Source organism: Pteropus alecto, unplaced genomic scaffold, assembly GCF_000325575.1.
Source record: "Pteropus alecto unplaced genomic scaffold, ASM32557v1 scaffold22, whole genome shotgun sequence".
Taxonomy (NCBI): Eukaryota; Metazoa; Chordata; class Mammalia; order Chiroptera; family Pteropodidae; genus Pteropus; species Pteropus alecto.
In genome coordinates this window covers 17,841,784-17,858,171 of record NW_006434839.1, presented here as the reverse complement: position 1 = coordinate 17,858,171, position 16,388 = coordinate 17,841,784, and the positions used below count along the sequence as shown (strand labels likewise).

Genomic DNA, 16,388 nt, shown 5'->3' with positions numbered 1-16,388 from the left:
GTCTTTATTTATTAGTAATGTAATAAGTATGTTCTCATTAACCCAAAAGATAAAACTTCATGTATGAACATGTATTTTTTATTTTAACAGTCAATGAGAAAATAAGATGCAATGAATAGGCAAAATAATTTTTTTCCCTGTTTTTGCAACGAGAACTAAGTTTCCTGTAATTGTGATTTTTGTTGCTTGAGTAGCTGTTACCTCTGCTTCTCAGTGTCATTTGTTAGCTCTCTTTCAATTTCTATGGTTTATTACGAGTGGAAACATAGAAAATGTTTCTCAGATAGTTTTTAAAAAATAAGTGAAACTGTGTCAAGTAGGATATTATATTTAGATATTTTACATTTAGCTTTAATCCATACATTGCCTCATTTCTTTTACTGACATTCTGAAACTATATACCTGTTAATGAGTAACTAGAATGGGCTCTTTTCATGCATGGAGATAAGCTTTATTCTTTACAGGATATGTTGCAGTCTGAATTAATTGTCTTCGCTTGTTATGAGCTTAATTGTATATCCCCCCTCCCCCCTCCGGCCCACCCCTTCTCCACCCCACTGAATTCATGCGTTACCTCAGTACCTCAGAATTCGTTTGGAGAAAGGGCTTTTAAAAGGTCTTAAGTTAAAATGTGCATCAGGGCTCTAATCCTATTTGACTGGCATCCTTGTTAGAGGGGAAGATTAGGACACATGAAAGACACCAGAGGTGCTCATGCACAGAGGGACAACTTATGTGAAGAGGCAGCAAGAGGACAGTCATTTACTAGCCAAGGAAAGAAATCTGATCATTTCCTTTTGGCCTTAGAGGAAACCAGCCCTGTTGGCACCTTGATCTTGGACTTCCAGCCTCCAGAATTGTGAGAAAATAAGCTTCTGTAGTTTAAGTTACCCAGTCTGGTGTTTTGTTATGGCAGCCCTAACAAACTAATAATCTAAAAATATCCCAAAGGCATTTTTTCTACCTTGCTAATGGCTTATTTGTGATAGGAAGAAGTGCTAGAGAAAGAGAGCACATACATAAAAATTGTGTCTGTTGATGGAGTTGGCTTGAGAGGAAACTTGAGTTCAGCTGCCAGTGGGTGACATATTTGGAAAGGCGTTAACTAATGTCTAAGGCTTTAATTTGATAAATAGGTATTGAATTAATTATTTATGAATGCTGTTGTTCACATATATTTTCTTTTTATGGGTAGGTATCATCAATTAATTGCTAATTACAGGAAGGAGAAAAAAATTAAAAAGCTGTCTAATTGAAGATACAACCTGAGATAGTACATTTGATACAGAAGAACTAAAAGAAGGTAAGAAGATAGAAACTGAACAAGTAGTTTTTCTTGTTGGTTTTTGTTTATCTTCTAGGAAGGAACACAGATTTCTTAAGTAATATTTACTTAAGAATTTGAAATTGAGATTTTCTATTTTGAAATGCTAAATATTTTTAAGAACTGTTTTAAAAAATATTTGTGATTAAAATATTCTGGCACTGTGTTTACTGAAAATGTAGTGTAAAGATATACTGAGTGATTAAGGTAATTTTTATCCTTAGTCTCTTGACTACTTATAAAAAAATAGATTTTTGTATTATGTAAAGATTTTAATAGATATAAAACTATTAGTAAAGTTATTCTGAAAACACTTCAGATAAGTACATTTATTTGATAGATAATATAATAATAAACCTAAGCATTACATAAAAGTTAAATTAAGGAACAGTGTTTGTGAAGAATTAAAAATATCATGCATCTATTAAAATAATTTTTGGTGCTTATTTTCAAAAATGCATATAAAATAAGCTTTTTTTGGTGAATACGTCTTACACTGACTTTTTGTTATTATTGGATGAAATAATATTTGTACAATTATTTTCTGCACTCATCAGCAACAACATTCCTACTCCTATCCCTCATCTATGGTGTAAAAAAGAAAATGGGGTGGGGAGGAGAAGAGAAGGAAGCCTGATGGTGGCAGGAGATCCTGTAAATGTCACAACTATTTAAATGTCCTCTGTCTCCTTGAGTCTATAGTTATGATACTTAGAACAATGCTTGGCTCTATTGACTTGAGGTGAGTAAATTTAAGAGAGAATTTCCTTGAATTACTTTTTTTGTACTTTATATGGACATAACACTTTTATTTCTCTTGGGAAAATATCAAGGAGTGCAGTTGCTAAATCACATGTGTTTGTTTAACTTCTTAAGAAACTGCCAAACTCTTTTTCATAGTGGTTGGCCCATTTCACATTCCCATCACCAGTGTGTGAGTCCCAGTTGCTCCATTCACTATTACATGGTGTGGGAGGTTTTTATTTAATTGTAATAAAATACACATAACATAAAATTTACCATTTTAACCATTTTTAAGTATAGAGTTCAGTGGCATTAAGTATATTCACAATGTTGTGCAACTATCACCACTGTTTCCAAATATTTTCATCATCCCAAACAGAAACTCTGTACCCGTTGAGCAATAACTCTCCATTCTCCCTCCCCCGACTTTCCCCAGCCCCTGATAGCCTCTATTATGGGAAATATTTTTTAATTTAGTCACCTGAATTCTTCTTTTGTAACTGAATCTCACATTCTCTTTTAAGAAAGTTTGTTTTTCTGGACTCTTGATCTACATCATTATATATTCCTCTCCTATCATATCTCTCTCCCTCCCTCCTTCCTTCCCTCCCCCCGCACCCACAGATATAAGAAATAAAGAATTTCTGTGGCTTATACTTTAAAACCACCCTCAACCCTTTACCCATGGTAATATATGTTTCTGATTTCTAGTGAAATATTAACCTTTGTGTGTTTCAAAGCATAATAGAAATATTGGGTCAAGAAAATTACCAAAAGATGCTGTAAAAGATGGTAAACTTAAAAAGTTATATTTCTGCCAGATTCAAAGGGGATAATTATTCCTTTTTTAAAATGTCTATAAAATGCAGAAGTATCAATGCTAAATTATAATTTGATATAGCTGAGGAATAGAATTTAAGAAATGTACTTAGGACTAAAAATGTTTGAACATAAATGAAGACGTTACAAATATCACCTGTTTTCTAGATGTGCAACCTCATTTCTGCAAATCCTGTTCTGCTGCCTTGAATTAGAAAAGTCTGTTTTGAAAGAACTGTTAAATGAATTGTCACAGCATTTTCACTGATTACTTGTTTGAAGAAAAGTTTGTTAAATTGAAAACAGTTTTCCTCATAGAACATGTGAAGAAATTTCAAAGGACAAATGTCTACTTTATGAAATGTCAGTTGAAAATAAACACTTTTGTTCAATATATGGGCTGAAAAAATTTTAGGCAAAATACTAAACAGAATATTAGTAAGAGTAAACTTTGCAACATATTGTGTTAGGAATGCATTAAAACATTTAAATAAAGTAAAAACTATTAACATTTCAGCTACATAATAGAGAAAAATTATAAATAATCCTGTGTAATTAGAAATCCTCTTTTATTTCCAAATATTTTCACTGATAAAGCCTTTTTGAGTTTTGAAAAAATACTACGTTACTGCATATTCAGGAAGCCTTTTCCTTTAGCTGTCTCCTTGGAGAGCTTCCTCGCCTCACCTGGGACCTCAGTGCAGCCTTTTCCGGTTGCCTTGCTGCTCTATCACTCGCAGCGCTTTTATAATTTATTCCTCCCCTCCTTGCCTTTTGAATTACAATCTCCATGAGAGCCTGAATTTTTTATTCACAGTTAAATCCCTATCACTTGTAAAATGCCTGGTGTAGAGTCAATATTCAATTTCTTGAATACATAATAACTGACACTCGTCAGGCACTGCTCTAAGCACTTGACATATCTTAACTCATGTAATCTTCAGATAGTCTTCTTGAGGTAAGTACTTTTTATATCCTCAATTTATGATGAAGATGTGAGGTGCAGCAAGGTTTAATGACTTGCTCCAGGTTACAGGTTACTGTATTAGGAAGCCGAGAGCTGGGATATAAACCATGCATTTTGGACTTGAACCTACACAGTCCAACTCCAAGATTTGCTCTATTAATCAATATATTACACCTTTTCTCGTGAATTGATGAATATATATCATTCTTGTAACCTCAGTTTTTAATGGGCCAAAGGAAAGATTTTAGTGTTATTTCCAATTTATTTAAACCACTCATTTATTTTAATATATTTGTTGAAACCCTTTCTAGTGCTATGTGATGTGGAAGAGCTGAAGTGGAGGAAAAAATCCTGACAATTCTTGACATCAAGTCAATGCACATTTAATTTCCACTATGGTTTAGATCAGTGGTTCTCAACTGGGGGCAATCTCATCCCCCAGGGAATATTTGGCAACGTCTAGAGAGGTTTTTGGTTGTCAGGATTGAGGAGGAATACTGCTAAATAGCCCACAATACACAGGACAGCCTCTTACTTATCTAGTTCCAAATGTCAACAGTGACCAGGCTTATAAATGCTGATCTAGATTCCATAATATGTACTAGGGAGCAAAGAAGAAACAGATATTTTATATCTTCTGTCCTCAGTGAAGGTCACAAATGTTTAGTATTTCTCAACGATGTGAGTTAATGAGGGTCAGACTATATGTTCTCTACCTCTATGTTTAGCACAGAGGGAGTGACAAATTACCTAGAGCAGGTTAGGGAGGGTCAGGGTGATTTCACTTGAAAGAGGAGAACTTTTTGTCTGGGTTTGAAGGACAAGTAAGATTTTGGTGGGTCTTTCATTCCAAACTTACTAATCATAATGAAAGCTAATTCATCCGAGAGGCACAAGTAAAACACCCAACAATCAGAGTGGGGAAAGATCATTTGTGGAACATGACCAAGGTTAACCTTGGCGGAGAAGAAGGGATTTGAATCAGGTCCTGAAGGTTGGGTAGGATTTTGACATGGAATATCTAATAAAAAACTAAATGGGATAGAGAAAGAGCTATATACATTTTGTAACTGAATTTGTGCTCACCACGCATTTGGGGAAATGCATACTCTAAAACAGCATGTTCTAGTGAAGGTAGTCCAACACTATTTGAGTTGAGTTCAGTTGCCTGCTTGTTGTGAATTCTCCCAAGTATTTAAAATCTTAGAATATTGTCAAATTGTGAATTACTTTTCAGTGTGCCTGGTAATATCTAAACGAGCACATTTACTCTTCCTTTAGGAATCTAAACTACAGAAAACAGTATTTAATACATATCCAACTTTAGGCGAATATTTAAACTTCCTCTAAGCAGCCATAGAAATAGACTTTTTCTCACTCATGTGGATAGTTTGGAGCAATACCCTTTGCGACTGATGTCTTCAACCTTCAAACCTCTGCCCTTTCCATATCTCAACCAAAATAGGGTTATGGCCCGAAATTGTGCAGATTTACGCCACTCTCTTGGAGGGAGCAAGTGGCAGTGAGCAAACTGTGGATCCTAACACAGGTCTGTGCCAAAGAAAGAGGACACATTTTTCTAATTTTTAAGGGTATTTCTATGAGCTAGTGGTGGTCCTGTCTCAATTCCATCAGAAACCCTTCTGAATTTTTCCCCTAGTTATCTCTCTGAAACTGCAGCATCTCCCGGATGCTGGTGCTGCATTGCTGTCTTCCAGAAACCCATGGACCATGCCTTTGCCTGGGCAACTGATCTAGCTTGTTTTAACCCCACTTCCATATAAAACAATTCCTTTCCAGTTTTGATGGGGTTTGCCATCTTTTTGTATTTTTCTAGTCTTCTATTGTTAGAGTTGCTTTCTATGACCACTGATTTTACTCAGAGCCCCACACCCCCTTCCCAGCTCCTTAGTTGTTCAACTTTCCTCACTGATACTTTCCTGAATTATCATGGAACACAAACTGTAGGAACTTGGGTAAGAATCTTATCCTTTTTGAACTTGTTTTCTTATCTGAAAAACTTGTGAAAGTGAATGAGAATGAAATTATTCAGCACAGTGCCTAATAAAGAGATGTTGCTTATCAAAATGTTAGTTTCCTTTCCTTTTATTTTGTGTTGAAGAAATAAAACTGTAACCCAATATTTTTCTTTTGCTGTTTTCCTTACTCCTTGGGCCATTTCAGTTCTGTACAGACCTTAATGCAAAACTCACCATAAACTTGGCTTTCACCAGATTTTACATGACACAAGGTATATTATTTTCCTAGCTTTACTGAAATGTTATAGTAGATTGGAATATTGTTCAGCAAGTATTCACTTTCTTCTTCCTGACCATTTTCCCTTTCTCACTGACTTGGCTTGCCTGTGTGACTTCCATGGGTGGAAGTGACACTTGGCTTTTTTTTCGCAGAAGCCCATCACCCTCTTGCACTCTTACACAATCCTCCTTGAGAACAGCATGCCTACTTAGATAGCAGCTACTCCTTCAGCCTGGGTCTCAACATGACATAGTGCAGATCTGAACTTAAGCCTAGCTGATACCAGGAATCCAGCCAGGCCCAGCAGAGCCACAGCCAACACTCATGAGTAAGAAATAATTGTTTATTGTTTAAACCACTGAGACTCTGGGATTGTTTATTGTCCCAGCAAAAAGTTAAATAATAGAAAAATCACGGGTAAGAAAGTCACAACAGGTAGCTCCTGGCTATTTCATTAACACAGTTCCCCAGGACATATACCCAGTGTCCTATTCCTGGATTCCATATCTTTCCCCTCCAGTAATAGTCCCATAGCAGCTCACTGGTACGCTCTCATTGGTCTCTTTTATTATGCGAAATTGTTTTTCTCTTGCCAGTGAAACTTGCAAGAGACTCTCATTAGATCCAGAGTATGTATCTCACTTGCAGTTGCTTACCTAAGTAAATTCTCAAGAAATCAGGCCTTTCTCCATGAATAATTACTTTACCAGCTGCAGAGAAAAAGTTTTCATCATGTGTTGTATAAGATGAGTGCTTTTATCCTCCAGTCTTTTCTGAGATGTAAGTGAATCTTACTCAAGTTTAGGTAATCACTTTCTTGCTTTAAAAGAAATACCTGATATTTCTTTCCTAAGAAGTTGTATTAGTTTGCTTTTGTTGCTGTAACGAAATTACCACACAGTGGCTCAAAACAACAATTTTTTTTTTTTTTTTTTTTTTATCTTAGAGGTCTGAAGGTCAGAAGTCCAAGATGGGTCTCACAGGTCTAAAATCCAGATGTCAACAAAATGCATTTCCTTCTGGAGGCTCTAGGGAGGAGTCTGTTTCCTTGTCTTTCCTAGCTTCTAGATGCTGCCCACATTCCTTGGCTCATGACTCCTGGAAATAAATTACTCTGACCTCTGCTTCTATCCTCACATCTCTTTCTCTGACTCTCCTGCCTCCCCTTTGCACATATAACGAGCCTTATATTTACATCGGGTCTTTGTCTGTGAATAGGTACTTTTTGATGATAGCCATTCTAATAGGTACAAGGTGATATCTCATTATGGTTTTGATTTATATTTCCCTGATGCTTAGTGATGTCGTGTACCTTTTCGTGTACCTGTGGGCCATTTGTATTTCTTCTTAAAACTGTCTGTTTAGTTCCTTAGCCCACTTTTTAATTGGGTTGTTATCTTTTTTGCTCCTGAGTTGTATGAGTTATTTATATATTTTGGAAATTATTACTTTATTAGATATATGATTTGCAAATATATCACCCCATTTCATAGGTTGCCTTTTCATTTTGATGATTGTTTCCTTTGCTATGCACAAGCTTTTTAGTTTGATGTAGTCCCATTTATTTACTTATTTGCATGAATACCTAAAATATCAACACTATTGACTTATTGTCATTTTTATTGCATGTCATTTTTATTGCATGTAACAGAGATGATTTTTAATTTGGTTTAATGGAGTTTAGGTTGGTGATTCCCTGTAGTAATCAACTCTACCCCCAATAATAAACTTACCATTCACTGAACTATCATGTTATTTGAATATGCTCTCTTTATATGATCATTACTGTTTCCCCTCCAGACATAGTTATTACTTATACGTGATTACAGTGTTTTTAAATCTAGACTGCTTTACTCACAGAACTACTTAGGCACATTTCCATTTTATTTATTCCCGTTTCATTGATGAATAATTGTGAACCATTTGTTTAGTCCCTACAGCTCAGAAACATTTCTTCTACATTACCTTCTATTTATTTTCGCTTTGTTTTTGAATAATAAATAATTAAAAAGGAAGAGAAATTTGGAAGAATTTTTGTCCTGAATAGAAATTTAAGGTGATTTTAAGACATTTTATTTATTTAAGACATGCTTCATCTGTGGGGGGGAAAAAAAACTATAACACAATCTATAATTCTATAAAATCTTTTCCATTGTCAGTCTCCTTGTGTAATTGTTTGCCATCTAGTGGACAATCTAAGTACTGCTCAGCTTTGTAAAATAGGATTCTATGTAGGATATATAAAGATAGAGATGGAAACTGATTCTGAGATATTCTGGGGCAATGTGTGTTTTTCACTAATGTGCATCAGTTCAGGTTACATAGGATAAAAAAATACTTAATCTTTCTTTTGTCTTTATAGGCTAATATTTTATAGATGTGTACCCTTATCATAGGAAAAAAACATATTGTTCTTATTACTGACAATACTCAGGAACTGAAGATGAAAAACTAATTTATATAAAAGGAAGCAACAATTGTAGCAATTGTTTAAACGAGCAAGTACGAGTTGGGGATAAGAGGTGAAGCAGTAGATAGGATAGTAATGAGGAGAACAAGGAGTCTAATGAGAGGCAGAGAAGGGGAGAGGGAGAAGGATACATGGAGAGAAAAAATATGTGGGGATCAATTTAGGTATGAGGAAATAACCTGAATAGACAGAAAGAAGAAATGGTGAAGAAAAAATGGGGAGGCTTGGACAAAGAGAAAACTAGATAAAATCATTAAAAATACGTCCAAGAGAAAAGAGAAAAGGGATTAAAAATGAATAGAGAAAGAATAGAAATGGTACTTTATTTTGCAATGTGTGTCAGATACCTAAAAGCATCACTTCTCTCATTTTGTCAACAAGATTCCAAGAAAGTGCCCACCAGATCTTACTTCCTGATTACTATCATCAATAGGTAGACCTAGATTACACATGAATGTGGATTGATTTTCTCCTTTTACATTTTTCGTATTTAGAATTTTCATAATGCAGGGAAATAGTGAGTGGAGTTGTTGTTCTTTTACTAGGAACTATTACTTCACTTAGTATTTTGTTGGAATATTCAACCAGTAGGGACATACAAGTGGAATCTAGGATACCTGATTGCCTTGCGCTATTAAGGCAATTGAGGGTGCTAGAGAATAATGTTAATCCATGTACACTTTAGAAGTCTGTTATTCACAAAGAGTTTCAGCCAAGTACTTATTAATTTTTCATTATATGTCCAGTAAGATTTTTGAGTTAACTAGAGAGATTACAGATTGAAAATCTCTTATCCTTCTTCTTTAAGAAATTATGTTTTAGTTTATATGAGTCTCCATGCCTTGTGTGATAGGCAGAATTACAAAATGACCTCCAGTAACCCATGCCTTGAATGTGGAAGGAACCTGTGAATATGATGAGATATCATTCCTGTGGTTATGTTATCTTAAGTGACAAAAGGGAGATTATCCTATTTGGGCCTGATCTGATCACATGAGTCTTTTAAATCTAGATCTAGAAGTTAGACAAGAAGTTAGAGATGTAAGTATGAGAGAGATTTGAAGAGAGAGAAATTCTCCTGCTGGTTTTGAAGATGAAGGGGACCATGTAGCAAGAACACAAAAATGGCCCCTAGGAGCTGAGGGCATCCCTTAACCAAGAGCTAGTAAGAAAAAGGAGAACTTAATCTTGCAGATACAAACCACTGAATTCTTCTAGCACCTATATGATCTTGTAAGCGACACCTGAGGACCAAATGAGAATGCAACTTGTGGGTATCTTACTGTGGAGAAGATGTAGAAGTATGCTATTATAAGGATCTTATGCTACATGTGAAGTGGTATAATATTATTGGAAGATAGGCTGTGATCAGGTTTGTGTGTGTGTGTGTGTGTGTGTGTGTGTGTGTGTGTGTGTATTAAATCCAAGAGCAACCACAAAGTTAAAAATAAAATAGATATAACTAATAAGTCAATAGTAGAGATGAAATGGAACCAAACTATTTAAAATATATTTAGTTACTCCAAAAAAAATTGGGAAGGAATGGAAAAGCCAGAAAAGTGGGGATAAATAGAAAACAAATAACACATGGCAGAATGAAATTCAAACATATCAATAATTCATTAAATGTAAATGATCTAAACACTCCATTAAAAGGCAGATACTGTCAATATCAGATAAAAAAGCAAAATCCAATTCTATATTCTCTATAAAACACCCACTTTAAAACAAGGATAACGGAGGATAAAAAATAAAACAAGAAATGATATGCCATATACACACTAATCAAAGAAATTACATTAGTTATATTAATATTAGATTAGGAAGATTCAGAACAAGAAATATTACCAGAGATAAAGAGGGACATTGCATAACGACATAGGTTTCATATTTAATGAAGAATATATCCAACCCTAAATATGTATGTATATGATAACAGCTTCAAAATACATTAAGTAAAACTGATACAACTAAAAGGAGAGACAAATCTACAATTACAGTTTCAAACGTCAATACTTTTTTTTCAGTAATTCGTGTGATCAGGTTTGTGATCAAGCAAAAACATCAACAAGGATTTAGAAACACTATCACCCAATTCGACATGATTTGCATTTATAGAACACTCCACATGCAATAGCACTTTTTTTCCCCCAAGTGCACATAGAACATTCACCCAGATAAACCATATTCTGGGCCATAATGCAAATCTCAACATATTTACAAAGATTAAACATTACAAGTATGTTCCATGACAACAATGAAACTTGAAATCAATAAAAATATGTCTGAAAATCCCTCAATATTTGTAAATTAACACACTTCTAACTGATCATATATCAGAGAAATCACAGACAAATTAGAAAACATAATGAGTTAAAAAAATGAAATGAGAACATATCAAAATTTGTGAGATGCTTCTAAAGCAGCTTTAGTAGGACAACTAAGACTGCTTAGGGGGAAAGTTATAGTATCAATGCTTATATTGAAAGAATTGTCTCAAATGAATAATTTGAGATTCTACCTTAACAAACTAGGAGAGAAAGGATAAAGGAAGCATGAAGAAAGAAAGAAAGAAAGAAATGAAGAGCAGAAATCAATAAAAGAGCAACAAAAATCAATGAAACTAAAAAAATTATAACCAGAATGTTCAAGAAACTAGAAGATGGAAATTACAAGTATTAGAAATGAATAAGGAGACATTATTACACATTATATAGACATTAAATGGATTATAAGGGAATGATATTAATAACTTTATTTGCATAGATGAAATTTAATTGCATAGATGAAATGTACAAATACCTTAAAATGTGTTAACTATTAAAGCTCACTCAAGAAGAAATATATAACATAGACATCTATCAAAGATATATAGCTAAATATCTTTCCACAAAGAAAATTCTAGATTCAGATGGCTTCACTTATTCAACACAGTGCTAGACATTCTAGCCAATGCAATAAAGTCAAGAAAAATAAAAGGCATAAAATTAGAGAAAAAAAATTAATCGTCCCTATTTGCAGATGGCATGATTATAGACATATTAAAATCTGAAGAAATCTATAAAAATACTAAAACTAATAAAGTATGTCAAGGTTGCAAGATACAAGATAAATATACAAAAATCAATAGTATTTCAATATACTAGCAATAAACATGGACATCAAGATTAAAAATTCAATTTTATAAATGAAATACTTAAAAAAGCATGTATAGAATTTATATACTAAAAAGTACAAAATGCTGATGAGAGAAATCAAAGAAAATCTCAGTAAATGAAGAGACATATGCAGAGTGTAGATTTTGTAGATTACAAGACTCAGCATAGTAGAGATAACTGTTCTCTTGAAGTAGATGCAGATTTAATGCAATCTTACCAACATCCCAGCAAAGTTTTTTGTAGACATAGGCAAGATTCTAAAATTTATGTGGAAAGGCAAATGAACGATAATAGCTAAAATAATTTTGAAAAAGAATAAAGTGGGAGGAATCACTCTGCCTGTTTTAAAGACTAATTATATAGCTACAGTAATCAAGATAGTGTGGTATTGATGGAGGGATAGACATATAGATCAGTGGAATAGAAGGGAGAATGCAGAAATAGACTTACATAAAAATATGCCTGACTTTTGACAAAAGTGTAAAAGCAATTCAATGGAGGAAAGAAAACCTATTCAAAAAAGATGCTGGAACAATTGTATATTTGAGGCATAAACAAACAAACAAATAAAAAACCCCTTTGATTTAAGTTTCACACCTTTAATGAAAATGAGTTCAAAATGCATGGGATGCAATATAAGATATAAGACTATAAAGATTTCAGAAAAAAAAAAAAACGACAGCAGAAAATCTTTGGGTTCTATGGCTAGGCAAAAAGTTTTTAGATGTGACACCAAAAGCATGGTCTATAAAAGGAAAATTTGATAAATTAGACTTTATAAAAATTTAAAACTTTTGCTCTGTGAAAGACCCTGCTTTATCCTCTGTTTAAAGGATAAAAATACAAGCTACAACCTGGAAGAAAATATTTGCAAATTATATAACTAACAAAACACTAGTAGTATTTAGAATATATACAGAACTCTCAAAACTTAACAGTAAAAAAAAAAAAAAAGCAATTCAGTTAGAAAAAAAGACAAAATACATGAAAAGACATTTCACCAAAAAGGATAAAGAGATGGAAAATAGCACATGAGAAGATTTTCAACATCATTAGAGAAATGCAAATTAAAACTGCAATGAGATACCTCTATATACCTATCTGATGGCTAAAATAAAAACAGAGTCAATGTCCAATGCGATTAAGACACAGAAACTAGATCACTCATACAATGCTGATGGGAATGTAAAAGGTTATAACCACTCTGGAAAACAAGTTGATAATTTCTTTAAATACTGAATATGTAACTACCATACAACCAGCAATTGCACTCCTGGGCATTTTCCCAGAGGAATAAAAACTTACATTTACACAAAAATCTGTAATTAATGTTCATTGTAGCTGTATTCGTAATACTCCCAAAGTAGAAACAACCTAGATGTTCTTCAAGGAGTGAACGGTTAAACAAATTCTGATATCTCCATATTATAGAATACTACTCAACAATAAAACAGAATGAAGTATTGATACACACCACAATCTGGGTGAATTTCTAGAGAATTGTGCTGAGTGAAAAAGCCAGTGCCCAAAGTTTACATACAGTATGATTCTATTTCTAGCATATTCTTTAAATGCAAACTATAGAAAAGAACAGATTAGTGGTTGCAAAGGCTTGAAGAGGTGCTGGAAGATGGAAAGAAAATGGGTGTGGCTATAAAAAGGCCACACAAGGTATCCTTGTGATGATGAAAATGTTCTATATTTTGACCCTATCAAAGTCAAAATTCTAGTTATTGAAGTATAGCTTAGCATGGGGATAAACCAGGGTAAAGAGGAAATAAGATTTCTCTTATATCTTACAATGGCAGTGAAATGACAATAATGTAAAAGTCAGAAGTTCAATTAAAATTATATACATACAAAAATAATTACTAGGGCAAAATATACTCCTCTGAAGGTATGGGTACTCAAAGATAGTTTACTTTTTCTCGCCTAATATATATTTCAGAGAGCTTCATTTAATGATTTTATGTCCTTGAAACTATCCTATACAGTTGGAGAGCCAGTCTCTGTTCTATGTGTACAGTGTTCATATTTCTTGAGACATGCAAATTGTTAACAGAAATAGAATTCTAATAACAATGATGTATTTATTTTTCTAAACAATAGGTGGCATCTGAGTTTCACAAATAAATTCATGATTCTTGCTCTTGTGTCAAGAAATGTAATTATATTTTAAAAATTAATTTAAATTTAATTTACATACATAGTACTCCTCATAGTTTATGTTTATAATTATTAACATATTAACATATTAATAACCAAAACACATTTTTTCTAAAATTAACATTGGGAATTTTGCTACTCTTTTGGAAAAATATGAAAATAACTTGTAGATTTCATAATGCAATTTTATGTCCCTTCGAATACATTTTAATTTATACATTGTATAAGAATACTTTTTCTATCAAATCATACTGGAAGTTTTAACTAAAACCTGGCAAAGTCTAATGCTTATCAAATGTTAACTTTTCTAATTTTAGTTAACATTTAGAAATGCAGAAAAATCTAAGTATTCAATATATGAGTAACTCATAACTTTATTTTCTAATAAAATTTATATTTGGATATATTAGCCTTCCAAGTCTATGAATTTATATATTAGGCACCAAATGTCTTTTTGTTCCCCTCCTTTAAGATTTGAAACTTATTTTGGCATTATTTTAAACCTGAGGAACCACCCTAGTTGAGACTAATCACTTCCTACCGCTTTCAGGTGTTCAGTATTTGTTGGCTACCTCTACACCAGTTTAACAACAAGAACAAAAGCCTAGAGCTTTCTGTATTATTTCTTTAGGTGTAAACTCTCATACATGTTTAGAGTTGTTGACTTTATTCTTTCCTAAGAACCACTAGGCTACGTTGTTTTGAATAGATTTATATTTTATGTTGTCATTCTTTCATGGTGCCTGTTAGCATATAACCATTTAGGGGAGGACATGAAGACAGCCACCTTCCAGTTTTGCAGTAATTGTCTGGGTTCTGGCCTTCAGTCTCTAGCCCCAGCCTAACGGGATAAAAACCTAAACTGTGACTCTATGAGTTATAGAAACAATCCCAGGTTTTCTATTGAGAGATTGGGTTTGAATTCATGCCTTACCATTTTTGAGCTCTGACACCGTGGTTAAATTTCCAAACCTAAGATTCAGTTTCATCTACAACATGACCTGGTGTGAGAATTAAGTTAAATAATATATGTAAATGTAAGCTATTCTGTAACAGGGGCCACATACATATATTTTTGCTGTTCAGAGAAAATAAAATTTTAAAAATAAATTTAATTTATAAAGTCAAACTATTGTTAGAAGAGTATTAAATATGTATTTTCAGTAATACCTAGCTAGCAGTTGCAGCTATAAGAATATTTTTTTTAAAGGAAGGAACAAAAAGATAGAAAAATTTTTTCATTACATTTTGGAAATTAATGCTCAGAGTAGACATGTTCTGTATTGTCACGGTCTCATGTTGCTTGATTAAAATATTGCTATAAGACCTTCGAGCTGGGAGTTTGGAAACACAGAAGCTATTATGAAGAGTGTTTATTTTCACTAGAGAAATAAAGAGAGACTTCAGGAGAGATGAGCAGTGCTGGAAAGACTTTGACACTCTGGAAAGTGTGTTGGGGAAGAGCGAGTGTCACTATTGAATCAAGGGTGTGAATGCATGGCTTAAAAACCTAAACCAAGATATCATATCACAGCAGTATACTATCAAATCATAGTTATATAATGTCAGATATTTAATAATTTTTGTGGGAATATAAGAACATATCTATCTCTGTAAGGACAGCTTTTCAAGTGGTGGTGCTTTATATTTTTGTGTCCCTTAGAGTGTCTAGCACTATAATATATAATCTGATTATGTAATAGATAATATGACGAATTAGCTTTTCCACTTGTAAAAATAAATTCTTAAACTATCTAGATTACCAAATGATTTTTATGTAACTCTGAAGTTATATTTTATTTCAGTTTTTACTTTTATGTTCTTTAAGGATTTACTATTGTTAAATCTCTTCAATCAAGAGTTATTTATTTTCTATAAGTTCAATGCATTGTAACAGAAAGATTGAAAAGCCTCTAACTATATTTTCTACTTCAGATGGCTGATATCTTTAAAATATATTTGTAGATGCCAGGTCTATGTAATGAGGCAAATGTTTTGCCTAAAACTTTGCACATAATTAGCATGTAAGTGAAAAAAAAATCTTTATAGCATTGAAGGTAACACAGTCACTTATTTGAGCAGCCTCAGAATTTACTATGAATTTGACTTATGTAAGATACACAGGATACATTTTAGGTGCCTCAAGGAATCATGTCTCAACATTTTCCCCTTTTACTCCTAAATTTATGCTGCTATAAATTATCAAGGACATTTACAAATGATTTAATAATATCCATGTTTTTTTTTTTTTTTTTGTAGGCTACATTAAATCATTTTAAATTTGGATTCCATACCAAAGGAGTTATGTAACTCTTCTAGTGTACCAAGTCTGTAACAAACTCTGCACTGGGAAGAACATGGTTGAATATTAAATAGTATACGAATTCCTTGTAGTGTGGTTCTTTTTTACTTGATTTACTTTTGCAAGTGCTATATTTATAGTTAACTCACCAAATCAAATTAAACCTACCAAATTTAGAG

The 16,388-nt window shown here is 33.1% G+C and overlaps 1 long non-coding RNA gene across 1 annotated transcript; it reads left to right on the top strand.

The window, feature by feature from the left end:
- Positions 1 to 587: 587 nt before the first annotated feature.
- Positions 588 to 5,742, top strand: LOC112478696. The gene is made up of 3 exons (XR_003045939.1): positions 588 to 859; positions 1,196 to 1,303; positions 4,166 to 5,742. It is a non-coding gene; the product is annotated as an uncharacterized LOC112478696 (long non-coding RNA).
- The last annotated feature ends 10,646 nt before the right edge of the window (positions 5,743 to 16,388 follow it).